This window comes from Betta splendens, chromosome 9 (genome assembly GCF_900634795.4).
Source record: "Betta splendens chromosome 9, fBetSpl5.4, whole genome shotgun sequence".
Taxonomy (NCBI): domain Eukaryota; kingdom Metazoa; phylum Chordata; class Actinopteri; order Anabantiformes; family Osphronemidae; genus Betta; species Betta splendens.
Window position 1 is genome coordinate 14,231,759 of NC_040889.2, and position 27,541 is coordinate 14,259,299.

Consider the following 27,541-nt stretch of genomic DNA (forward strand, 5'->3'; position numbering starts at 1 on the left):
CTTTAATTAGTGGACAACTTAGTGAACATGCTTCATTGCAGTAGTAACTGTATCTTATTCTTTCAGCTCATGGAAACGTCAGCGGGGCAGCAGGAGGGAACGTTCTTGCGGCTGAAGAACCCTCTTCTCTTTGTTCTCAGAGCCTTTGAGCGACACATAAGCATTAGACAGTACCAGAGCCCTGACACGCGGTGATGAAAGAACACGTGTAAGAAATATTCTCATGCTGCTCTAATGTTACTCGTTAATAGAGAAGTAACCAGTTCGACTGTCTGGCCCTTTATGATTGATTGTCTGTCAGCGAAGGTATTCTGTGTCTGACAGCGATACCCGGAGACAAGGCCCCGACACGAACATGATGAATCCCACACTCATTTAATTGCTGTTTTACAGTTCAGTGACAGGCATCAGCTAAATAAGCTGTCAGACACATGACACCACGACTGACTTGCAATTATTTTACTGAGCATAAAACAATGTCGCTTTTTCACATTCCTGGTTTTCAGAAATGTTTTGTCATCATTGCGCCTATTATGTTCATGGAATGAGCTGTAGACACAGTGAAAAGCAGAAATGAAATGTTATGTTAGGCTTCGAGTCTATTTTTAAAGTCAATGCAAGATTAATGGTGCCCAGAAACCGCCAAAGTGTAAAAGATCCCAATGGAAACAGCTGATAGACGTCCAGAGTCAGGCGGTGGACAATGTGTCTCTCTTTTACATTACAGTCACCTGCTGTAAGTGAAAAAAAACTCTACTATACGTTTCCTGGTCACTGACATGTTTCAGTACAGCAGCTGTTTGACAGAAGATCGGTCAAAACCCTTCACACAGTGGCCGGGACCCAACTCTCATTACCTTTGGCTAAACTTTAGAGAACTGTTTTGGCCCTGAAAGAGCAGCGTAGATTTGGGTCATCGTTTCATCGTATGGTAAAGGGTCAGCGAGCAGAGAGGAAATGAGGAACATTTATTGGAAACCTTTAAGTTTAAACTGGTAAAACAAAGTAAAGAAATGGCCCTGTGACCAGCAATCAAGAAGCACAGGCTGCCTGTGAATCACTCGATCCAGTAGCAGAAATGAAAGGAGCAGCGGGAGGAGAAGGAAGTGGAAAAGGAAAGGAGGCGGTTTGTCACAGGAGTCATCAGTAACTGTCGCCACCGTCCTGCAGGCTTAATTAACTAGCGCGCTCGTTAGCATTTCTGCCCCCTTTTCGCTCCCTCCTCTACTCCTGCTTGCTGCTCTGAATGGGAACGCCTGATTATTCTGCGCTCCAGTCGCAGCCAATTACAGGCTCCAAATGGAACAACATTAATCAAATCTTTAGTACGGTGGCAAACTCCGAGGTATCAGATTGCAGAGGGACACAAAACTAATATGTCACTGTCACTGGCGGTTGCGTAGGCATTTAGCAGCAAGCATTAAGGAGACGGGTGAGATGGGCTATCGCCTGGGTGTAATATGGAGCCTGATCTGGAAACCATTAGCGTGACATGGCAGCAGAAATGCAAAGTCTGTCCTCACACTCATTTTTTATCCCCTCCTGCTTCTTGCTCTGTTCATTTTCTTCGGCGGTCGAGACGAGTGAGGAATAGACGAGAAGAAAATGGGAGGAGGAGAAAGTGCAAAGAGGAGGAAGGAGACGCCGCAGAGGGTCGACGACAGGAGCAAGAACATTGGGAAACAGGAGATCCGGCGGAGGCTAAACGCTGAGGGCTGGAGCCGAACAGGAAGATCGGCCAAAGATGCGGGAGTCCTGCTGGATGAGAGCACCCAGAGCTAAACGCCACCATTCACACCCTGGCCTCCCACAAGGAGCGCCGCCGCATGTGGAGCAGGAGAAGCACACACTCGGCACCATGACCCAGCAAACCGTCCTGCAACCCCGCCGGCTTCAGGGTCGGCCCCAGCCATCAAGCTACAGTTTGCAGCCTGCCAGAGGACACGGCTGCATAATGGCCTCATTAGGACAAATGATTAAAGCCCGACTGAAATGTGCTAAATGCCTGTGTCACTGAAGTGGCCTTTAAATGGGCATAAATAAACAAGAGTTATGCTGGAGGTTTGGGTGTGTACCCTGGCAGCATAATAAATTACAGGGTAATGATATTAAAAGCACAGAGTCGTTAAGATGCCAAGTGGAGACGCCATAAATCCCGGCGCGGGCTCCCACTGGCTGTCCCCACGCCGAGTAATTAAAGCAGATTTATGAGGCACATTACATCAGTGCTAGATAGTTCATATATCGGCCCCCTTTATTGGACAGGCTGACAGGCGCCAAAAAATATTGTTCCGAGCTCCCCGGCCCCTCGCAGCCGAGAGGCCTCACCCAGCACTCCATCTTTTGTGGTGTCAGTCCTGCGCGGTGGTGATGGATGGGCCGATCCACCTCCTCCCCCCCCCCCCCCCCCAGCCCTCCTCAATGGGACTCGTGACAGTACCAAATAGCTTTATCTTCGCATGGCAGCTCTTTCACAGCCTCGCTCCTCTTCTGCTCCTCGCTGGCAGGAAACAAAACAAGGAACGGAGGAGCACAGACGCAGGTTTGAAGCCTGAGAAGGACAGCGGGAGGGAGGCAGACACAAAGGAGCACAAGAAGAATAGCGCTTGACGTCCTTGTCATGAATCCTGTCCCATAACGGCCACGGTTACAGTATACGATGTGCTGTTTTGATAAATCCTGGACAGTCTGTGATTAAAAGTTAGATATCAGCTGTTCGTCACTTCTGAAATGTCCAGTGACACTGTGGGGCTAAGATTTAGAATAAATGGTGAATACTTGTACCTGTACATTACATCAGTGCTCAAATGCTTTAACGCTGCTTCTTACTGACTCATTTGCACACGAGGGCATGAATTTAACCACTGTTTTTTTCATTTGCCAACATCTTTCTGCATTTATAGAAGCCTTATACAGCAAACATTACTGTACCTACTGAAGCAATGTCTAGGCTTGATCACAGGGACGCCGCTAGCGTTGTGGGCCCTGTAAAAGTGTAAGGTTGTGAGTTTGAATCTAGCTGCAGGATTACTGATTATTTGTTTTGACCACAACTTATCAGTATTTAGTCCAGATTACATTAATTAATTGTAGTGAAGCACGTAGGCATAGTGTTAAAAGGCTGGTTTGGTAAACCTTGTGTGGAAAAAACTACAAGGTGTCACTTTACAATTAAGGTTTAAAACTTAAATTAAAGCATCTAGAAAAACAAGCAAACTGTTCAAATCAATAATAAACAAATACTTGTATTTTAATGACATGAAAACAGCAGCACTGAACCTCCAGCAGCACCAGGTGGAGGGTGGGTGGTCATCGGCCTTGACCGGTTGGAGCCAGTTCATTTCCATATTTATTAAAAATAACTGTGGATAAATCACCGCTGTATCTGTCATGGATTGTTTGTGTTGCAGTGGTTAGTTAGATTCTCTTGGAGTTCGTCCCCCGGCCTTTGGTGGTGCTGTTGTGTTTTTCTTTCTGGGATGTGTGACATCATTACCTGTTCCTGTCTGTTTTGCAATCAGTCATCTACGCATTCTGTTGGTAAATGAGAAATCGTGTTTCACGTGCTCTCTGTCTGTTGGTTTATCGTTACCGGTTTCCTCGTTGGTTGGTTCATTGTTTTCTAGTCTTGTGATCATTCTTGGCTTCAGGTTCATTTTTGTTGGTCATTTGTTTTTGTCACAGTGAGTTGGCATTTTGTATTCAGTGAGTAGGTTTTTTTTGTTTTAGAGTGACCTTGATACTTGTCAGTGCCTCTTTCTCTCTTTCATTTACAGTACTTGGTCTTGGTCTGTGCAATTTGGTCCAGCCTCTAGAAACGTCTGCTGGCCACTAGCAGCCATTTTGTCTTATAATATTAGTCTTATTAGTTTTGACCAGATGTGCATGCTCAGGAGTCTTTGTCATTGTCTTGTTGTGTTTTGTTCAGCGCATTGGTCAACACTGAGATGTTCTGGGACTGTATAAGTAAAGTTTGATTTGGTTTGTTTTTTACTCATCGATAAGTTTAGTCATTAAGTTTGGTAACAGATTCTGGTTTTCTTGTCTCATTCCGCTACCTGGTCGCACTCAGAAGTGTCTTCCCTATAAGTTAAGTGCAACTTGTCAGCTTGTTCTGTACTTGCAATATACAAATATTTGTATAGTGGGACTGTGGTACTGAATCCAGACGGTAAGCTCATATTGTAAACTTTAAACCTAGAACAAAAACAAAGGCAGTCTAGACAGACAAGATTAGGTATGCACATCTACAGGTCATACAAATTCCTGTACGCCTACCCACTGGTGTGGACTCGCTCCTCTCTCCCCTGCAGTTAGGCCACGGAGCACATTGGTGGAGAAAACAAAAAATTTAGCAGGCTTTAAAAAACAAGCTATGCAATAGTCTGGTTAAACCACCAGCTGATTGTGTACCCCAGGGTTCCAAAACACAAGTACGCTACAGTACCACAGTAATGGTGGGAGCCATTAATCTGGGGTTTCAATCATCATGAAAGCTAATATAGTAAAATATTATTCTACACAATGCTGCAAGTCATGCTGCAGGTTGACACATTCAGGCTTCTGCACAGAACAAAGTAGATGGGAGGCTGGTATTAACACAGAAGGGACGTGAAATGAACTTCTAGCCAGTAAAGAGCAAAACAAGGGTCTAGGTTCTGAGATGTGGCCATCTGATTGGATGACTCTATTCAAGCAGATGTGCAGCATCTGTACACATACAGTACTGCAAAATCAGGAAGGCAGTTTATAGAGTTACACTTCGGGAACCTTTTTTTCCATTGGGTGATAAATGTTTTTATTCCAGCAAAACCCATCCTCATAAAAATAAGCCCATGCATATATATTTACAGAGCTGTACACGCTCTAACGGTTCAGCAGTTATGCTCTTCTGTATATCACAATAAAATCACTGTGCTCCTTAACTGGTGATGAACCTTAAATGCCCCCACAGGAAACACACTCTGAGCGCCAGACAACTTAATTGGTTTGGCTGCATGTAATTTTAATAGCTCCTGTAATTAGGTTGCTTATTATAAAGACTCCAGCCATAAATCACATGAAGCTCGGTTACACGTACGTTTCCTGACCCAACAGCGTTCTTGTAGTGCCGCGAGTCTGCCACTGAGAGTCACAGGCGAGAAACCTCAGCAAAGGAAGGAGGGACGGAGAAGGAAGAGCTCAGGGCTCTGACGTTAACCATCCCTGACACTTTTTTTTTTTTTTTTTTTTTTTTTTTTGTTCTGTCCAGCAGTTAAGCAAGCAGCATATATTACGCTGAATGCCATATTGTGATGGACAGCTTTGCTTTAACAAGAAGAGTATATATAGAATATATATACTCTTCCTGATTTATGGTTTATTTAATGGTTTATTTAGCTAATCCAAAATGTGTGTGATGTTGCTGTGTTGGTGGACAGGTTAGGTTTCTGCTTTAGGGTGTGTATGCGGAAGGGTGGGGGGGAGGGGGGGTAAGGGGTGCAACCAGCTGCTGAAACCAAGCAAATCTGTTAAGTAAACAATCGGAGCAAAAAAAAAAAAAAATAAAATAAATAAAATAAATAAGAAGCATGGATGTACCTTAGGCTAACACATTCATAACTAAACAATTTTTGTGCTGTGGTTTACCTTGGAGATTAATACTAATACCAATAATAGTGCTAAGGTATGTGCACATACTAATACAAACGAATACATACAATATACATACATATGTGCATTATTATACATATCCCATACTACTTAATAAAAGTCATGACATACAACACCACAAATTCCATATTCACACATTATTCATGTTGGTAGTGATAAGTATCAATAATACTTACAGTTGGATTTGGAAAGTGTCCCACTACAAGGTTAGTAAGGCTGTAGCTTAACATTATTCACCCAAAGGGTGAGGCAGACGTTGGTGCATGAACAATGCCACTTGTGGAAGCCAGGGTGATGTGAGGGGCTCCGCCACTACGCCCATCCAGCAAGCAGAGGAAAGAATCCTAGCAGCCAGGGAGCCCACACACCTTCAGTTCCAGGAGGGCAGGTGTTGCGACCCAAGCCGCCCACACAGAGCCCCCCAGGCAGAGCTGCAGCAGCCACAGAGACAGCACCCGAGGCCAGAGTGGGCCACCGGGGGTCAACGCTGTCCGCCCCATGAGAACCAGGGGCAAACACTCCCCCCGGCGGGAGGGTCGGCCTGAAAGAGTAGAGCCCGAGGACCCACGGTCCGTAGGGAGCCCGCCAGAAGATGCCCCCGCGCCCAGAGTGGCGTCCCTGACACTTTTATTATCATTATTCATTAATATGTTTCAGCACCCATTCAGTGTTTATAATTTACATTAATGCCAGTAAATTCAAACCCTCACCATCGACGTGACAGCCTGGAAGACGCCTAATCGGTGGCACAGGCTGTGCAAACAGCGCACTTGAACAGACATTATTCACTTCAAGGAGATATTTTGTTTCATTTTGGCTCATGACTGTTGCGTTCTTGTTTTTATGTTGGTCGTCTCCTTGTCCCGCTCACGTGATTTACTGCAGCCTCTGAGGAAAACCTCGTAGATCAACTCACCCTCTTATCAAACAGTCTTAGGTCCAGTTAAATTAAATTGATGTCTGTGCTGGAAATCTTCCCGTTCACACGTGCAGCTTGTCTGGTTACAGTCCTGACGTGTTCACGATGCTAGTGCACGTGCGAAGGTTAGTGTCCTGCATTTCTCATCTGTGAACTTTCTCTGCTTTGGGTCCACTTAAAATACTGTCAACAATTTCCCAGCTCTCGTCTTTTCGTCAGCCAGGAATCGCCCTTTCTGGTTTACCTTGTTCTTGCCGTTGCTGCAGGACACCTGTGTTGAAGCTGAGGTTACACTTATGAGACACTAAAATGTGCAGTGTGTGTGAGCCACAAATATGCACCTCAGCGGCCACTTACGGAGCACATACACATGTAAACACACACCGCCTCCTTGTGCGCGTGCCCTTTTCTCCACAGGTGTCAGCCCCACAGCACCGCAACCACCAAACCCCTGTTGGAGCTCAGTGGGGGCCTCATCTCTGTCCCCCTGCATTAACTGCTGTGACAACTGCTTCACGCTGCACCCCACAGGGGCAGGAATAGAAAGTGTGCGTCAGCGTGTGTGAAGCACAGACATGTAGCCAGCAGCTCAGAACGCCTGCTTTGTCCTCTGGAATAACAGGCCAGGGCAATAGTTTAAAAAAAACCTGGCTTGGCCCTCGTTAATTTTAATATGTGATGATGAGTTCATTTATCGAGGGCTAATTCTTTTCAGCAGGGCATTTGAAAGTGTTCCTGCTGGATCACTCGTCACCTCTGTGAAGATGAGGAACAAGGAGTGGAAGGTGCCGACATGAAGATGGTCTGCGCACACATATACACACGGTATCAGTATCAGACCCCAAGTAGAACTAAAGCAACACTATGCCACAAAGGAAAACACAGAGTCAAACAGTATTAATTTAACAAACTCAGAACGACAGCTGAATTCAAACATCTGACTTGTACAACACTAAATGATGTAAGTCACTGCTCAGGGCTGACACTTTCATACAAACCAAAATAACTTGAAGACACGATCACAACAAAATGAATTTGTGTAATTAATTATAATTAAATAATAAAGTCAGTCACACCTGAACAAGGTGATCAGCAGAGAGAGATGGAAAACCAGCAGGAGGGTCCAATCATTACACATTACACTGAAGCCTTGATGAGATGGAATCCAACTGGATCAGTTTCCGTAAAGATCCATGAGCAGCTGTTTTTTACCTGCATGTAAATATCGAGGTGCTTCAACAACTGTGTTTGCACGAAGGGCTGAAACTGCTCTTTCTGCCCTAACAGTCTCCTCTATGATGATGATGAATCTGTGTAAGGAGCGACTGTGTTCCTCTCGCTATGCATGGTGAGGTTCACTTTGCCCGCCGCGCGTCGCCATCTGAGGGGCGTGGCCAAAGTTGACGGGAGAGACGGATGCAGCGGACGCGTGCTCGTGCCTCTGTCCCTGTCTGTGCGTCTGAACGGGCGGAGAATGAGAATGGGAGCGTGCAGCAGTGTGCAGCCAAGGGTAGCAAAGCCACTCCATCACCGTGATAGGCCTTGTCATCTCCCCCCCCCCCCCCCCCCTCCCCTCCCTTCCATTCCCACTGGTAGGGGCGAGGTGTAAAGTTCACTCCTGCCTAATTCATCAACCGCCCTCCCGCCGCTGCCCTGCACAGTCATTAGCTCCACTCACTGACACAGCACCTCCGTCGACATCCTACCCTCATTTATTGTCATTTTACATTTAGGAGGAACCATCAGTTAATTAAGGGCTAAATTGGCCAGTTTCCCCAGGATGTATGCAGAGGGCGAGGGTGTTTTCAGGTGGGGTTGGTTGGGGTGGAGTGAGGCCGTCAGGAGGCTTTGTGCGAGGAATTAACATTTAACATTACGTTTCTGCAGGTATTTACAATCTCTCTTACTCCTTGTCTTGAAGGAGTCTGGCAAAATAAAACAATCACTTCCATATTTGAGTGAAATGTACTTGGGGGGTCATTTAAATACACTTTTTCCTCCTTCAACAACACAGCATGTACTGTGTAAAGTCCGAGTAGAGTCACAAAGCCAAGTAGAGAGGAAGCCACTGTTTTCCGGGACCTCACTGAGGGTCACCTGACCCTCAGTGAGGTCTAACAGGTGCTTCAGGCTCAGTGCCCTTGTAAGGACACACTTTGCGGTGCCCTGTTCTGCTGTTTACTCTCTCAGTCCAGCAGCTGCGCGGCACGCTTATAATACTCTAATAAGTACATTACATATGGATACAGGTCCCCTCGCCACCACTCCCTGTCTTATGATTAATGAGCAGCACTTGGAGCCGCATGTGTTGCTGCCTCGCAGCCTCCGACGTGTCTTTCCGGACCCGACATTTTGTATCCTCCGTGAAAAATGAGCTCCTCGGTCTCGTTCATTACACAGAGCTCGGTGCCAGAGCTCTCCCATGCATAGTCGTGTTCACTAAGCATCATGCCATGCTTGTACTACGCGTGGGTGTCCGTGTCACTTTGCATCTAAGTCACTTATCACGACTGCTATCCAGCGAAACGTGTACAGAGGAATCCACTTGACTGTAATTTGGGATCGGTACAAAAAGAGACAAGTTGATAGAAAATGTTCTGACAGGAAAAGAAGAGAGAATTACAACGCCAGGGAGGAAATGCAGCAAAAGAAGTTGTGGCACAGGAGGAAAGTAGCTTCTTGGTGCACAGGCATCCTGATATGATGACGGCCCAGTAATCATTGGTCCCCCTCTCAAGTTATACTGTAGCTGTAGTTTGGTCTTTCAGAGAATGAACTTCATCTGTCTGTATATACCACACACACACACACACACACACACACACACACACGCACACGCACACGCACACGCACACGCACACGCACACGCACACACACACACACACACACACACACACACACACACACACACACACACACACACACACAGCCCACAGACACACACACACACACACACCGGCTGCTACTCAGCACTCTCTCAAGGGCGCGTTCCAGTAAAGCAGCATTGGAAAACAGCCATTTGATGGATTGGACCTGGAGACGGCAGCGCAGGCAAATCCCCTAATGTGGCATAAATAAGGCCGCCGTGCTCCGATCGCTCTCCGCAGACAATGTAAATTATATTGTCAGGCGCAGTCACTTCCCCGCTCGCTGTGCCGCTAACAAGAGTCACAAGCCAAAGCTCCACAAGCAGGGGAGGAGCCACCGGTGGGAAGGGAAGGGAGAATTAATTAAAGTGGCAACCTACACACAGCAGCGCAGGCATATAAACAGATGCACGCGCACGCCGAGCCATACATAGAGGCAGCGTATATGCTTTGATTTATCTCCCGTGCTCCTCTGCGCCCCCGCCCTCTCCTGTGGCTCACAGTGAAGGTCGATGTGACAGCCCGGCTGAGGAACCGAGGCGGCGCTGCTCAGCCATTTTGGAGCTAAGCTCCCTGCGTGTCTGCCTGAGGCCTGCAGATTCTCAGGGGACTGACAAACTCAACACGCGGCTCTGTGAATAATGGCAAGTGTCGTGCATGGACTTCCACACACACGCTTTAAACCTTCCACAGCTCAGCTCCAGCCTCAGACCGATCGAACTGCGAGTTTTACCCAGTGCACCCGTCTTCCTGCCGCTCACTCTCTATGCAGCTGTTTTATGTCAGGTTGCTTCCAAGACGTTGTCAGAGCACAGCTGTTCTAACCTTGGCAGAACTGTGTCCTCACAACAAGGCTTTGTTGCTACGGAATACGTCAAAACAACCTGTCAATTCATCCTTCGTCCTGAGAATTATGTCACTGCTCGTAAAAACGAAACCTGGCATTTGAGTGATGCGCTGATGACAACCTTCTGCTTCTTCCAAGAAATGGTGCTTTATGACAGCGAGAACCACACATTAGGACCTCCGCTGTCAAATAGGTAATGGTGTAATATAATGTATGTACGTTGCACTGGATAAAGTCAAGTGGTGAGGAACATCAAAACGGTCCGACCTTCCACTAACAGAGCCTTGTGGCTGAGGTCAAGTGGATTCTCACGGAAAATGTGTTTTTCTTTTAAAGTAAAGTTTAAATTCTTATTCTGACTGTGACAAAAACAGTTGTTCATCAACCTTCAGATTTTGAGTTTGGAACAATGCTTCCACTGGAAACTGCTGAACCCACATGGAGACTTTCTGGCCATTCAGAAGTAAGACAGTGAAAAGAATACACTTATAGTGAAGGAGGGAGGATAGGGTGTAGACACTATGTAACTATGACTATGTAACAGATGGCTCCAACTTGTTGCTAGGAACAAGCTTAAAAAGCTTTGGATTTTAAAAGTACCCAAGACTTTTGACTCATACTCTGGACAGTAGCTTGTACGATGACAAAAGCAACAGTAGGATATTTCTTCATTTCCCATCTGGCAGCACTGACGCATTGTAACACATAGTATATGCACTTTTGAGAGTTGAAAGTTATATAATATTGCATCGGAGGAGCCCTAGAATGAAATATAAACTCTAGTAGTAATCATGTGTTTATATTTCTAAAAAGCCCTGAGCCTAAAACCTACAGGAAACTGCAGCCCTTGTGATTCCGACGCCGTAAGTGGACACATTCACGAGATGAGAAATGCCCTAAAACAAACAGCATCTCTCACACACAGCCGTGTTCCCACAAAGTGCTCCTTCCTTGCAGGCTACCATGCCTAGAAACAGCTTTGCCCTCTCTCTGTCAAGCATTTCCTCCCATAGCTGGCTAAAAAAGTGTTTCCCAATGCTGACAGGCAGAATGGATGGCCTCCATTACGCCTGGCTACAAACACATTCCGCCAGGATGAAGGGGCCGTAAATTATCCTGCGAGCGAGCGGCCCAGGCCACAGCCAAGCCAACCCCCCACCCCCACCCTCCACCACCACCACCACCACCACCCCTGCACTCCTAATGGGGTCGGCCCATCCAAACCCTGCACTGCACTGAATCACACACCCCTTACGCAAACACACACTGCCACCTGCGTGTGCGTGTGCACTGTAAAGTATGTGTGTGTGTCGCTGAAATGCCGGGTGGGGGCTCAAACACCTGGAAAGGAACCCCTGCACCCGTCATCCAAATAAGCCCGACTTCACAAAGACACGCGGATAATAGATGGTTGGGCTCTCTCGTGACTGGGCACAACAGACTTATGTTACATTGCAGCACAATAACAGACAGGCTGCACGCGGACAGGACTATCGCTGCGAAGCTGGAGGGCGTAACTGTAGAAACATCAGCAGTATGTCAGGTCAAATTCAGTTCACATGACAACAGCGTCGTTGGCGGCTGGAAAGCCATCAACTCGGTCGAGACGTCGCCCCGTGGCGTGGTGAAATGCTAAGTGTGCACGCGTAAATCATGACATGCCAGAGTCAAGCAACGCTGGGTTCCAACTAGGTAACAGTTGTTCTTCTTGTGTGACAGTCCCCTCTCGGTCTCACACTGCAGCCCTGATAGGAATCTAGATCCTCCCTCTTGGCAACAAAACCCTCAAAGCACTCGTCCCACTCACTAACTGCCTCTTTCTTCTCCTCCTGACATTTCATCCACATGTTTGTCTCCACTGTTTCTTTTCATGCTGCTGGGAGATTCCTAAGAGGCCTGTTGTTCAATAAATGGGGTCATGAGCTCAGGACAACTTTGCTAGATGCGTACGACTGTACTTGTTTGTGTTCTCCGTGAATAAGGAAAATAGTTTATGTGCATCAAATGTGTTTGGTGTTTAAAGAATTGTTCTCGTAGATATTTTCAAGGTTTACTGATCTGCTGCTTCTGATATTCACCACTGCTCATAGGTTTTATTTACCCCATTCACCTTTAAGCAGTTTTTAGGTTAGGTTGTAAACTACAACCACAGAAAGAATATAATCATAGACCAAATTTTAGTCACAGATACCTACTGTATGAAAAAATAATATATTTTGAATAGTATATATTTTTTAAACCATAGACTAAGTCTGCTAAGCAGAAGCTAGGTCTGTCAGCCTGTTTGTCGACATATTAAAAATAACTTCCTCATCTTGAATAGAGGACCATCATGCCAACAGACTTTTAAATATTTTAGCTGGATTGAAATATTTGTGCTTAACCTCAAAACATTTGAGTGTTCATTATTGTGAAGTACAAAAGCACTAATCGCTAAAATTGCTGGTTTTGTGGAACTGTAACTCACTCTGTAACTGACTGTTGATTAGCAACAGCAAACATCTGTTCACATCAAAGGCAAAGGCGGATATTGAAAAAAAAACATTTTCAATTGCTTGGACATATTGGGTTCAACATGAAGTAAAACAAAAGCAAATATAAACATAAACAAATAAAACATGAAAGCTTTGGGTCAATTTAAAACAATCCCACTGGTGCCTTAGTACTACAGCTGGGATCGAATCGCATAACCTGACAAGTTGACCCACTCCTCCCCATTCAGGCCCCTACCACAGGACAGGCAGCTGCAGCAAAGGAGGAATGGACCTCGGTGACAGGTCACATTATACCTGGGTGCTGACACTGTGAGAGGGGTCAGCCGTACTGTCAGGGCTGGGAGGGTGAAGAGGAGGTGATGGGAGTGGGAGGAGGAGGAGTGGGAAGGAATGGTGCTCCTTTGACTGGGCCATCACTTGAGTGACATCTGCACAGCTGTGACGCTGATGGTGCATACCAGCGTCACAGAGAGGGGGCAAGAAGTGCCTTAGGAATGTAGTAGCCAGACCCAGCACCCATCATTTAGCTATCATTTAAATTGCACAATAGTCTCACCAAATTGAAAACACATATTGTCATGAAGAGCTCTCCCATGCAGTCATTAAATAATGCAGTAAATGATCTGTCTAGTTTTTTTTCAGCAGTACATAGATTTAAAAACCACAAGTGATAGTTACAATATGACGTACTTGTACAATTTACTCAACACAAGTTACAGAAACCCTTGGCAAAAAGTAGCACATACTAGTACACTATTTGTATACTTAAACTAAAAAGGAAAAAAGTATCCTTTAAATTCACTTTATGCACATATATACTAAGATATACCAAAATATGAAGAATTTAAATGATCACGTATACTTGGTTTCTACTTACAAGTATAAAAAAAGAGGTTAGGTGTTTCTTGTCTAGATTTGTAATTATACTCAAGTATACTTAAACTGAGAAGTATACACAAAAGTCTAATATGTTAGGTAAATGAGTTATGAGTTAACTGAATGTATAAGGCAGGAATACTATCATAGAAAATGCATAGCGTGCTACATGCGCTGGATGCAGATATGTGATGTGCAAATTTCAGTTTAAAGAGAAAGAAAAGAAAATTCTTGATTGAACCCAATGAACCATCTTTTAAGTAAACAGCACTGTTGTATATTTTCTTTAGTCTGTCATATACAGTTCCATCAGCTAAAAGCTGTTTGTTCCACACAGCTTGGATACGGTAGAACTCTTGAATTTGTGATAGTGCTCTTGGCATTTTCTGGCATTACCTCCACAACATATGTTTTCTGGCTTTTGTGTTGGGACATACTTTATTCCATGAAAATACTCTTAGAATTGAATGGAGTGCCCATATTCGATTCAATTACAAAAGTTGATATAGCCCACAATATCCCCTCGCGTTGTACTTCATGCTATACTAAATGTTTACTGAAAGTGTACTAATAATACATATTACAATTACAATTACAATTGATATAAGTTCTCAGTTAATAGTCCATAAATGCTCAAAGTTTACTTTTCATACATTTATAATATACTTTAAGTGAATTTTTGGGGACTGAAAAGTTGGCCAATTTAGTCCCAACAAGTATTAAAAGAGTAAACTCATAAGAATACTAGAAGCAGATTCACATACATATACTTACTTTGCAAAGTATACTTTAGAAATATACTTCAGTATACTTGATCAAATTAACTTTTAGTATACATTTTTTGCGAAGTGTATGGGTAACCTATATTTGAATTTAATTAATAATTAATTTTTAGGGTGGTAGATTTTATTCAAATATATACAGAATTGAACAATGTGAACATATTTCCATGCAAACTGAGTAAACCAAGCAAAAGAAGCTAGGTTTGTTTACTTCCTGGTTTGTACAGGCAGTCACTCTGACCACGCCCACTTGAACATTTCACTTCCTGGTTTTTCCACTCTTATCCTATCATTTATAAATATTAATAAGTGATCTCTTTTCATCATACACAACATTCAGCTCCTCACCTCATTTTCATTTGTCTGCTCGTCTGACCACCTCGTTTGTCTGTTTGAGTGCATGTTTCTTGAAGTTGATTAACTTTTGTTTGATTCTCAGTGGTAAAATCTTTTGTACACTTTTTTTTCTATCATTAAATTCTTTCCTAAGTGCTAAGTGTTCCTAAGTGTGTACAAGTACTTCACAAAGTACTCTACAAAGAAAACAAAGTATTTTCAAAGTATTTTAACATAATATTGCTTTTGATAAGATACATGTGTTTGATATACTTTTAACAAGAGATTTGGAAAAGAAACTGATTATATGGTACTAATAAAAGAAATGGGGCTCAAACACCCATTATGTACAGGAGTGATACAAATAAAAGACATTTGTGGGCTCTGTGAACGATCTCAGGTACAAGCAGGCAGCCTGGCCGGAGCACGGAGGCCGGCCACCACAGTTATCCCTCAGTTGTCAGCAGCGTTGCCGTTTACCCTGCACCCATTCATCAGCCTGTAAATGAAGTAGCAGGTTTATTAGGCTGCGGTAAAACTATCCACTGTTTGAGGCCAGTGTGTGGAGACAGCCAGTTCCCTGCTGGCTGGACTCTGCTGACAAAGCTAGTGTGTCTCTGTGTAGCAGACTGTGGTGTGAACCAGGTGCCCAGCTGGCAGCCGTCCTACAGCACACGAGCACTGGTCATTTAAAAAAGATATTTATTCTAGATTCTGGGTAAACCTTAAGCTTTGAATAGTTACTGAAGCGCCTTTGAGCAAGACCGGCAGTGTGGATCATGAAGCAATGCTCGGTAGCAGAGCGGTGTTAATGGTGATTCTCGGTGACTGGCCCATCTCCTCTGGAGCCGTTCCACTGTCTGTACAGACCTCTCACTGTCAGAGAGACCTGAGCCACGGCTGCTGGGTGAACGCTCCCCACAACCAGATTTTAACCACCACTCGGGTCTCTGTTGTCCCTCCTTCACTCATGGCACAGAGAACACACACACACACACACACACACACACACTGAAGAGGAACTTGCTGAGCTACATTAGCCTAACATCAAGTAGGCCTTTTCTATGAACATTCGGCCTCTTTCTCTAATACACACGCACACTTTGTCCTCAAGCTAATTAGAAGCTGGAGGTCTTCCATCATGCACGAATTCACCCTCTTAACTCCACATATATTGTTAAAGAGTCTGTCCACAGTGATTCAGGAGCAACCACGCAGAAAAAAGAGTCTCCTTCATGTGTTGTTTGCCTCATTTCATTTAAAATACACAAACACACACACGCACTTTGCATGACATTAAAAAGATAAAAGCCTGCAGGTACAGTTGTAGATATCTAAATGTGAGGCCCTACATGTGTGCCAAAGACACACACACACACACACACACACACACACACACACACACACACACACACACACACACACACACACACACACACACACACACACACACACACACAAAAGTGAGTTCAAAATAGAGGCAGCCAAGTATTAGGGAGAAACCATGCGTGAGGCGTGAGTGTCAGTCAGGGCAGATCATCCTATCTTTTTTGTCTGTCTGTCTGTCTGTCTGCTCTGTGAGCAGGTGTGTGTGTGTGTGTGTGTGTGTGTGAGAGAGAGAGAGACAGAGAAAATCTGACTGGCTGTTTGCAGCTCGGCCTGGAGTCTATCCAGGCCATCACTCACACTTTACCCAAGGAGAGGGCGTCGGACAGGTTTTATTAAAACTCTGTCAGGTGTGTGTGTGTGTGTGTGTGTGTGTGTGTGTGTGTGTGTGTGTGTGCCCCAGGCTCAGAAGAGATATCATCTCTCCCTTGACATGTTCTTTCATCTTTGCCTTTTTTCCTCTTGACAGACACCATTTGGGTTGCCAGTCATTTTTTCTGCTCAGGCCTTTCCGCGTGGCTGACATAATCCATTGTATTGTATGCAGCAGCTTCCTGAATTACTCTGGATGTTTTAAATCGCGAAATTTGCCAAATGCTTGCAAATCAGAAGATCTGAAGGATGGGTGAAGAAATTATTTCAATTAAAACTAATCATTCTCTATGGAATATTCTAAATGTTATTTAGTGATTTAAACAAACATTTCTCTTTGTTTTTGACCAATTTGTGTATAGTAATCAAATTCAGTGCAGTATTTTGACACAATTCAGAAACACACTTAGATTAAGGTTTACAGGGGTTTCTAGTTGGGTCAACTTGTGTTTAAAAAAACTGAGAAAAAAGGAGCCAATACACATTTAATGAGCTGAGATTTCACTGTGGTGCAGGCCACCACCTTTGCTCTGTTTATTTAAAGTGACCATATAATCCTCCTTCTCCACATACTGAATACTGCAGGTGGAGGTCTGCTCAGTGTGACTGAGACTCTGGAGAAGCTCGAATACACGTGCAGACTTTCAGAATGCAGCGAGTCTAAAAGGAAAGGCCTGCGCTGGACGAGCCTGGTGTTCATAGCAGGCCTGTTTATCTGTGGGTGTTTGTCATAACAGGCGAAGTCAAGTGTGTGAGCGCTCACACACCCGTTAATGCGATGACTGACTCATCGTGGGTGACAAGGTAAAAGTAAACATCTTAATCAAACAACGTTGACACCAAGATCGTCACCAACTATTTTGTGTCTGGTCCATTGTTTTGTGCTCGGCAAAACTCTGAAAACTGACTGAAAAAATAAAGAAGTTGTGTGCTGTAAACGCCGCCGCCGACGTGATGAATGAACATCCAGTGCTGCTGTTGATCTGAATGAAGGCAGCCATGAGCCACACAGCTGCACTGGAGCGCGCTGTAAAAACAAGGCGTCCCAGATGTTCGTCGTCCGCAGCTGAATGGCGTCTTATTGCAGCGCGAGGACGCGGCGGAAGCCCCACGTGCGGCAGGCGCGCTGTTTAAAGCGCGGACACAAGGCTTCCCCTGTGCTCGCGCCCGCCCCGCCCCGCCCCGCCTCGCGCCCCGCCCCCCTCGAGCTGCTCGCTCCCGTCAACGGCCCGTACGTTTTTAATCACGTCCAAATGATTTATTTAAACGCCAGGCGACGTGTCACCTCGCTTCCTTTCATTTTTCAAAATGTTTGTGTTCTTTGCTGGATGATAAATTTATCTTCAGACAACCCCAATACGACTAATTAACTCTGAAATATCAGAACCAGATGCCGGAGCTGAGGGAAGTTCTAAACAGGCAGCCAAGAGAGCCCCCCTTCTCCCACGACCTCCTCCAACCTGCTGCTCCACACTTCTTGGCCTCGCGCGTTTTTCAGGCGCCTTCCTCAGAAGTTGGATCCTCGCGGCCGAGGAGCAGCAGAACACTGCAGCGCGTCGTAAATCTGGCAGCGTGAAGTTAACCTGCACATGCCCCGTGCTCACCTCCTCCTTTCCCCCTAGGTGTCACTCAGCACCTCCACCTAATTTATTCTCCTCCTCCCTCCTCTCCTCCGGACCAACTGGCTCACTTTTCTTCCTCCAGCTCCAAAGATTTAGGTTTTTTAGTAAAACATTGTGCTTTCGCCCAGAAAGTGTAACACGACTCTAAGTTGGTAAACGTAGACCCTCCAAAAAGTCCAGATACTGCTTTTAAACTTTCTCCGTCTCGTTTTTTTTTGTGGCTAATCTCGAGCAAACGTTCTTTGTCGTGATTTATGTCACTCTATATTTCCGCCTAAACGTCAAAAATGTTTGGATCAGGAGACTTAAGTGGGATATGAATTCTGCTCCTTCGTATTCTGGCTCACACAGCGATAATGTTGGGAGCTGGAGCGGTGGTGAAAAATCTTCCGTCCCTGCAGAAATGCCTAGAAAAAGCAAAGGGCCCCTGCAGGAACATTGCGGCGCTGACACTTTGACAGTTTGCCATGAGTGACGTCTGATCTGTACAAATTTCAGGACTAATAAATCTACCTGTCAGAGCTTGGGACTTAAAAGGGCCGCAGCCCTGCGGCACAGCTTTAACACAACTTGTGTTGATGAAATTCTGTAGGCTGGAGAATTATAGCTGTCAGAAAAACGCCCACATCAAACCTGAAGCCTTGGCGTTCTTTCTTTTTTTCCCTGCTCTCTCTCAACACTCGTATATTGCTCGTTCACCTCCTCCCTCTCCGCTGCCGCTCCCTCCCAGACGTCTCTTTCCCTTCCTCCGTTTCTCCCTCTCTCTCTCTCTCTCTCTCTCTCGCTCTCTCTCTCTCGCTGCTTGGAAAATGAAACATAGGAGCGCTTTCATGGCTCGGCCACCGTCCTTACATCATTTTGACACCCAGAGATCCGTCCAAAATGCGCACGCACACGTGCCTCGTGCTCGCATTTAATCATTTGTTCTACCGATGTAAAGTTTGCTGACAGACAATAAGTTGTCGAGGCTAATGGGCGTGACTGCGATTCTGTGTGTGTGTGTGTGCGTGTGTGCGTGTGTTCCGTCACCGTAATATTAGAGTCACCAGCTGGGGGTTGAACGGGCTGAAGGGTGGAATGTTGTTGTTATGTGGGTGATTTAAATAAGGCCCATAAATCCTCCACCCGCCGCTCCCCTTCTGCCTCGCGTCCGTCTGAACCCCCCCCCTTCCCTTCCGTCCCCCTCTCGCGCTGGATTTATTCCTGTTTATCTTCGATCCCGGTTTGCTCGGGATTTCCCGTCGCCTTTCAACCGGAGCCGCCGCGTCCCGTGGCCGATAAATCACCGCCGAGTGTTTAGACACTCCGCTGCCGCCGCTGATTTTTCCTGTAAACGTGTCAGGACGGGGCGGATCGCGTTTGCCGCCTTCAAAGCGCCGTCGCCTGTGTGAAAAGTTCACGGGAGTCCCGGGGACGAGTGATTTCATTGATTTAAATGTCAAGCGGCGCGGCTGTTGTACAAGGTCGGGACTCTTCTGGTGCAGCGTGATCACGTCGGTGACGGATGAGTCAACGAGGGTCTAACGGTGCTCTGCTTTATCATTAAAATGATTCAGTGAGAGCTCCGTTACATTTTACCTATGGGAAGGCAAATTAATAGGAAGTCACAGCTGGAGGCAGGGTGTCTTCATGGTTAAGGCTGTCACACACGCACACACACACACACACACACACACACACACACACACACACACACACACACACACACACACACACACACACACACACACACACACACAGGTTCACACGTTCAGCCCAGCAACAGCCACTTTGTGTGTGTCACGCGTGACTCACTCCTTTCACACTGTCATTTTAAATGTCTAAATTGTAAATCAGATTGCATTCCATGACTTTAATTCACTTTGATCCCACCTAAGCTATTTTTCGTCAGTCATATCGCATAAAAGAGCGACAATAGAAATGCCTTTGTTCATTAGCCCCATGCTGAAACGGCAGCAGTCATTTACACTACACACGCGGCCGCCGCAGCAATCTGTCAATCCGCGCGCTTGTCAATCACTCGGCGTCTCGGCGGGGAGCCGCCTCTGAATGACAGCCCGTGTGATCTCTCCCAAGGGCAGGCAGGAAGGCAACAAAAGGCCCAGCTACAGTAATTGGCAAGATAAAGACATCCCGCCACAGCAGCACTGTCACTCATTTGGTTCCTGAACGATGAATCAACGCGGGACACGCCACAGCAGTTAACCGGAGGCAGAGCGCGCTCGTCGGCCGGCCGCCGGCCAATCAGGAGCCCCGGCGCCGGGTCGCCTCGCCCGGCGACCGGCTGAGAGGTGACCTGTTTAAACTAACACGTCGCCCCCCATCATCTGGATTCACCTCTCTAACCTCCTCACCTCCTCCCGTCCCTCCCACGCACGCCCTGACCCCTGGCTGACCCGCCGGCCCCTTCTCCTGGGTCAGCTCAGCGTAAATGCCCCCCCCCCCCTGTCTGCTCCGTCTTAACCCCATCCTTCACACACCTGGTTCTCATTTCTCACATTTCACTTTCCATCAGTGCTGTGGGCAGGATGCTGTCTGTCTGTGAGGAAACTGACGCCACAACATTAAGCTGCCAGCATGAAACGAATAATTACCTTGCGTTTACTGTAAGACCTCAGAGTATATTACAATGTAGTAATAAAAAGGGCAAGATAGGGAGTACAACTAAACGTGGAGAATGAACCAAAGCAGGTTTTCAGGTGCGTAAAGCTCTGATCATCTGCTCTGGTTATCTGCCTCCACACATGAGCTGAAACCCTGAAGTTCATTGTATTAATCAGCCAGGTGAGCTGTGGATGAGGGGGCGTCTCCTTTCAGGTTATTCACTAGCCACAACTCTAGGAGGTGAAGGGAACATTAACAGCTTAAGATCATGTTGTTGTTTTAGACTTTGTGAAGATGGTCAGAAAAAGGTCAGAGAGGGCGTCAGCAAATCCTGACCAGGTCCGGTCACAGTGTGTGTGGCTGACTGAAGGCCTCCCATGCCCTGTGTGTGACCTCCCTCCCTGTCCTCTCTCAATCACCCCTGTCTCCTCAGACGCCTTCTCCTGCTGCAACAGGAGAGCAAACTGAGCACAGGGGGCTCCCTCTCACTAAAGGGACCCCCTGTGCAGCATGAAAATGCCCTCACACACACACACACACACACACACACACACACACACACACACACACACACACACACACACACACACACACACACACACACACGCACGGGGATCCTGTGTCTGCCTGCTCGGGCTCTTCACAGGACAGTCATTAGTCATCAGGCAGATCAAAGGACAACCCCAGGAAGCGAAAGGACCCTGACAGGGGGGAGTCCATGTGGCTGGCAGCCCATCGCTCATCCTCATCTGACAGGGAGGCACACTCTGCATCTGAGCGCCGCTTCCGCCGCAGGCTGCCGTCCAACATGTGGCTTACATCAGAATGGCAACTCGAAGGTTAATGTCATCAGCTGGAAGCAAAGTAAAGCATGTATAAATAAATCGTTAGCTGGAGCAAAGCTGGTCGTTCCAGTCCCAGTTTAAAAGCTCCCTGCGACGCAGAGAGGTGAAATAGTCCTAATCTTATAACACAACTGTTCACGAGGAAGTCAACGTTATGGAGTGGTCCTTGGGGCTTTTACTGACAACCTGTGGCAGTTTATAACAGGTCTCACAGCTCCCCTCCTCTTCCTCACGCCTTGAAAAGGCAGCGTTTCAACAGGTGTTAGCACAAAAACAGCAACACAAGTAACAACTTGTGCGTTTGAAAGGTAATCAGGAATAATGGGATTGCAGCGCTGCTGGTTTACGTCCAAGCTGAAGCACAAGCACACGTGATTAATCCTGTATAAAGTTCAAAACACTGTCTGAGCAGTCAAACAGACTTGAAACATGAGTTTACACGTGAAATATTTCAAAAGCGTAACATTTGTTTTCCAGCTTAGTGTTGGGTTGCCCCTTCACTCATACTGTACAATAAATATTTTACAGTGCCGGCCCAGAGAGGTGTAATCATTTATGTTCATCTTTTGAATCATTACCTGCACAAGGACAGGAACAGCAGATTACTGCAATCATGAACAAAAAGAAATTCTCAAAGACAAACAACATTCAATTATATCATACGACAATGTATAAATAAAACATAAAACAATTCAATAAAGAATATAAAATAATACAATCATTAAAGATGACCTTAGTAACAAAACAGACTGGAGTCTAAATTGTAGTAGCAAAAAGTGCTCTAATATGAATCTTTAAGTTAAAGTTTCATGGGTCTTGTTTTAATATTGTTGCTTTTGTTCTATATTTTAACTCTAGCAAAAATGTAACGTCACGGTGGTGGACTTAAAGCAAGCGAGGGGCACAGCAAAGGCTCCGCCATCACCCCACACCTTTTCCCACCAGCACCCACAGCCCGTCTGCAGGGTGACCCTTCCCTTTCGCTGCGTGACCGAGCGCCTCTCCTGCCGCACAGGAGGCATCAATTACAGGTCCTGGCTGTCCCGGTGTCACTGCTCTGTAATTAATGGGCTCTCCCGGCGCTGCGCCATAGGGCCTGGCCTCACCATGAACTCTGCAGGAATTCAGAGGCAAACACACACACACACACACACACACACACACACACACACACACACACACACACACACACACACACACACACACACACACACACACTCGCATAACAAAGCACTCACACGCACCTAACATTACATGATGCTTGTGAATCATCGGCTAACACCTGCTTATATGATTTAGGATGTGCGCACAAAGGCACAACTCTGTACTCATGCTTACAAATAATAATTATATGGACCCTTATACTTATACGCAGCCTAGAGCGCGCACACACACACGCACACGCACACACGCACGCACACACGCACACACACACACACACACACACACACACACACACACACACACACACACACACACACACACACACACACACACACACACACACACACACACAGCCCCCTGCCGTCTTCTCCTCCATTTGTCAATCAGCCAGACAAACAGAAGCACAAGGTCCCTCAGGTCAGAGGGTCATGGGATCCTGTGATTCCCCTGCTACCCCACATCTCAGCGCACACACCTACACACCGGAGCTGCCAGCCGGTCAAACGAACCCACAAAGTCGTGTCAGCTTCTTTTCTTCAGCGGCCTGAATCGTGTTGACTTTGAATCAGTTTTACCATTTTGGCTGTTGAGTGGGAGATTGTCCCTGTGAGCTTTTCCTCTTGCCTTCACTTCCTGCTTTCATGCTTCTTTCATGGCCCTTTCTCTTTTACTTTCTTCCTTTATCCTCGCTCCCTCCTTCAAACATCACGCCTGGAGCTGACACTGAGCGTGACCCTGCCTTCATTGTTGCAGCGGGGCAGAGGCGCAAACACAGGGCAGGGACTGTCACCCCGGTGATTAAAGAGCGCATGTTTTCAGTCAAATGCCTCGGAGGGGAGTGATCCCAGAAGGAGAGGGAGGGAGGGAGGGAGGGAGGGAGGAGGAGGGGGGGGGGGGACTCAAAGTCGAGTGGGATGATAAACCTTTTTACATCTGAGGAATAAATGCATGTTGGACCGTTAAAGAGGCAAGTGTGGCATTTTCAAAGGCTTCTGGAGCAAGTCTTTTTGGTGATAGTGGCTTTTTATTAAAACCAAAACCCATATCAGTCTGTCACGATCTGGGTTTTGTGTCTAGTTGTTTCCGGTTTTATTTTGGTAATCTCCCGGTCTCTGTTTTTGGTTTGAGCTTTACTTCCGGTTTTTGTTCTTCTCACAGCTGTTCCCTGTTAGTACCGGTCCGCATTATCCACACCTGCACTTCATCGGCTATTAGTTCACTTTGTATTTAACCACCACCTTTGTCCTCGGTTCCCCGCCAGATCGTTGTTTGTGTTTCTTCAGTGTCCCAGTTTCATCAGTGTATTCGAGTTTGATTAGTGTTTCGTGTTCCCTGAGTGTTCCTAGCTTCCCGTGTTTTCGTGTTTCGTGTTCCGTGCTCGTGGTGCCTGTCCCTGTTTTGCCTTGCCGTGTATCCTGCCTGTAAACGAACCTGGACTACTACCTGACCGTGAGTTTGCCTTATCCCTGCATGTACTTTCGCCGCGCCCTTTTTGTGTACGAACCCTGCCTGGACATTGGACTCGAGATTGCCTGCTCCCCTTGTTACTGCTTTAAGCCCTCCCGTGTATGACCTGGACCGTTTGACCGTGCTTTGGAGAATAAACTTTCTTTTGATCATAACCCTGCCTCCGTGCTGCGCATGTGGGTCCTTTCATTGCCGCCCCTGACAGAACGATCTGGCCCAACTTGGACCCAGCCAGCACTTAGCCTCCGGTCAGGTCAGTGACTGTTTTTCCTTGTTTTTTTACGGCGAGTATAACTCTCCCGCGGAAGTATGGAGTTTACCTGCGCCGAGCTACCCAGCGACCTACATGTCTATTTCGAGATCCTCGCGGAGGATTACCGACGGGCTAGTAACCCGAAGGACCAGCGCTGCGCCGTGGAGGTGGCGATATTGACGCTGGAGGACGATGACACCGCGTTAGATCACCCCAGTGTTCGTCGCCTCTATGAGCGATTGTGCGCGAAGTCTGATGAACTAAGCGACGCGCTCCGCACCACGCCAGCGCCGGTCGCACCGCCGAAGGTTTCGGTTTCCTTCTCCCCGCCCCGTCGGACCGTTGTGTCTGCATCAACCTGCCCAGCTCCATGTGTGTTCCGCTGGGAGGATTCCCTGCATTCATGCGGTCCCCCGTCTCCAGTTCAGACGCGAGCTGTTCAGTCCCCAGCTCAGTCGTGTTTTGCCCAGTCCCCAGCTCAGTCGTGTTTTGCCCAGTCCCCAGCTCAGTCGTGTTTTGCCCAGTCCCCAGCTCAGTCATGCTCCGCTCAGGCTCCAGTCGCCGTTCAGCCTCGCCACGCTCACGCTCTAGTGCAGCCCTGTCACGTTCAGGTTCCAGCCCCAGTCCAGTCGAGCCCAGTCCAGTCGAGCCCAGTTCAGGTCTCAGTTCAGTCGAGTCTAGTCCACGTTCCAGTCCAGTCGAGCCCAGTTCAGTCTCCAGCCCAGTCGAGCCCAGTTCAGTCTCCAGCCCAGTCGAGCCCAGTTCAGTCTCCAGCCCAGTCGAGCCCAGTTCAGTCGAGCCCAGTTCAGTCGAGCCCAGTTCAGTCTCCAGGCCAGCCGAGCCCAGTTCAGTCTCCAGGCCAGCCGAGCCCAGTTCAGTCTCCAGTCCAGCCGAGCCCAGTTCAGTCTCCAGTCCAGCCGAGCCCAGTTCAGTCTCCAGTCCAGCCGCGAGCTGTTCAGTCTCCAGTCCAGCCGCGAGCTGTTCAGTCTCCAGTCCAGCCGCGAGCTGTGTTCAGTCTCCAGTCCAGCCGCGAGCTGTTCAGTCTCCAGTCCAGCCGCGAGCTGTTCAGTCTCCAGTCCAGCCGCGAGCTGTTCAGTCTCCAGTCCAGCCGCGAGCTGTTCAGTCTCCAGTCCAGCCGCGAGCTGTTCAGTCTCCAGTCCAGCCGCGAGCTGTCCAGTCTCCAGTCCAGCCGCGAGCTGTCCAGTCTCCAGTCCAGCCGCGAGCTGTCCAGTCTCCAGTCCAGCCGCGAGCTGTCCAGTCTCCAGTCCAGCCGCGAGCTGTCCAGTCTCCAGTCCAGCCGCGAGCTGTCCAGGTTCCAGTTCAGTCGGGTCACGTTCCAGTTCAGTCGGGTCACGTTCCTGTCCAGGTTCCAGTTCAGTCGGGTCACGTTCCTGTCCAGGTTCCAGTTCAGTCGGGGTCACGTTCCTGTCCAGGTTCCAGTTCAGTCCGGTCACGCGCAGGTCGTGTCCCAACCAGAGGGCACCACCTGTCGTACAGGTGCTATGCACACCCGATCAGGCCCGACGTCTGCTCCGTCGAGCTCGGCAGCGGCAAGTAGCCATGCCAGCTCCAGAGTAGATGCCGTTCCCGTCCCTGTCGGCCAAGTAGATGCCGTTCCCGTCCCTGTCGGCCAAGTAGATGCCGTTCCAGTCCCTGTCGGCCAAGTAGATGCCGTTCCAGTCCCTGTCGGCCAAGTAGATGCCGTTCCAGTCCCTGTCGGCCAAGTAGATGCCGTTCCAGTCCCTGTCGGCCAAGTAGATGCCGTTCCAGTCCCTGTCGGCCAAGTAGATGCCGTTCCAGTCCCTGTCGGCCAAGTAGATGCCGTTCCAGTCCCTGTCGGCCAAGTAGATGCCGTTCCAGTCCCTGTCGGCCAAGTAGATGCCGTTCCAGTCCCTGTCGGCCAAGTAGATGCCGTTCCAGTCCCTGTCGGCCAAGTAGATGCCGTTCCAGTCCCTGTCGGCCAAGTAGATGCCGTTCCAGTCCCTGTCGGCCAAGTAGATGCCGTTCCAGTCCCTGTCGGCCAAGTAGATGCCGTTCCAGTCCCTGTCGGCCAAGTAGATGCCGCTCCAGTCCCTGTCGGCCAAGTTGCGGCCGTTCCAGTCCCTGTTCCTGTCCCTGTCGGCCATGTTGCGGCCGTTCCAGTTCCTGTCACCCTCGGAGCCGCAGCGCCCGCCGGCCTCCAGGAGGAGGCGGCGCCAGCTGCAGTCCCCGCGCGCCTCCAGGAGGAGGCGGCGCCAGCTGCAGTCCCCGCGCGCCTCCAGGAGGAGGTCGCGCCAGCTGCAGTCCCCGCGCACCTCCAGGAGGAGGTCGCGCCAGCTGCAGTCCCCGCGCACCCCCAGGAGGAGGTCGCGCCAGCTGCAGTCCCCGCGCACCTCCAGGAAGAGGTCGCGCCAGCTGCAGTCCCCGCGCACCTCCAGGAGGAGGTCGCGCCAGCCGCAGTCCCCGCGCACCTCCAGGAGGAGGTCGCGCCCGTCGCAGTCCCGGCGGACCTCCAGGAGGGGGTCGCGCCCGCCGTGGTTCCTGTCGACCCCCAGGAGGGGGTCGCGCCCGCCGCAGTCCCGGCGGATCCCCAGGAGGGGGTCGCGCCCGCCGCAGTCCCGGCGGATCCCCAGGAGGGGGTCGCGCCCGCCGCAGTCCCGGCGGATCCCCAGGAGGGGGTCGCGCCAGCCGCAGTCCCGGCGGACCCCCAGGAGGGGGTCGCGCCCGCCGCAGTCCCGGCGGACCCCCAGGAGGGGGTCGCGCCCGTCGCAGTCCCGGCGGACCCCCAGGAGGGGGTCGCGCCCGTCGTGGTTCCTGTCGACCCCCAGGAGGGGGTCGCGCCCGTCGCAGTCCCGGCGGACCCCCAGGAGGGGGTCGCGCCCGTCGCAGTCCCGGCGGACCCCCAGGAGGGGGTCGCGCCCGTCGTGGTTCCTGTCGACCCCCAGGAGGGGGTCGCGCCCGCCGTAGTTCCTGTCGACCCCCAGGAGGGGGTCGCGCCCGTCGCAGTCCCGGCGGACCTCCAGGAGGGGGTCGCGCCCGTCGCAGTCCCGGCGGACCTCCAGGAGGGGGTCGCGT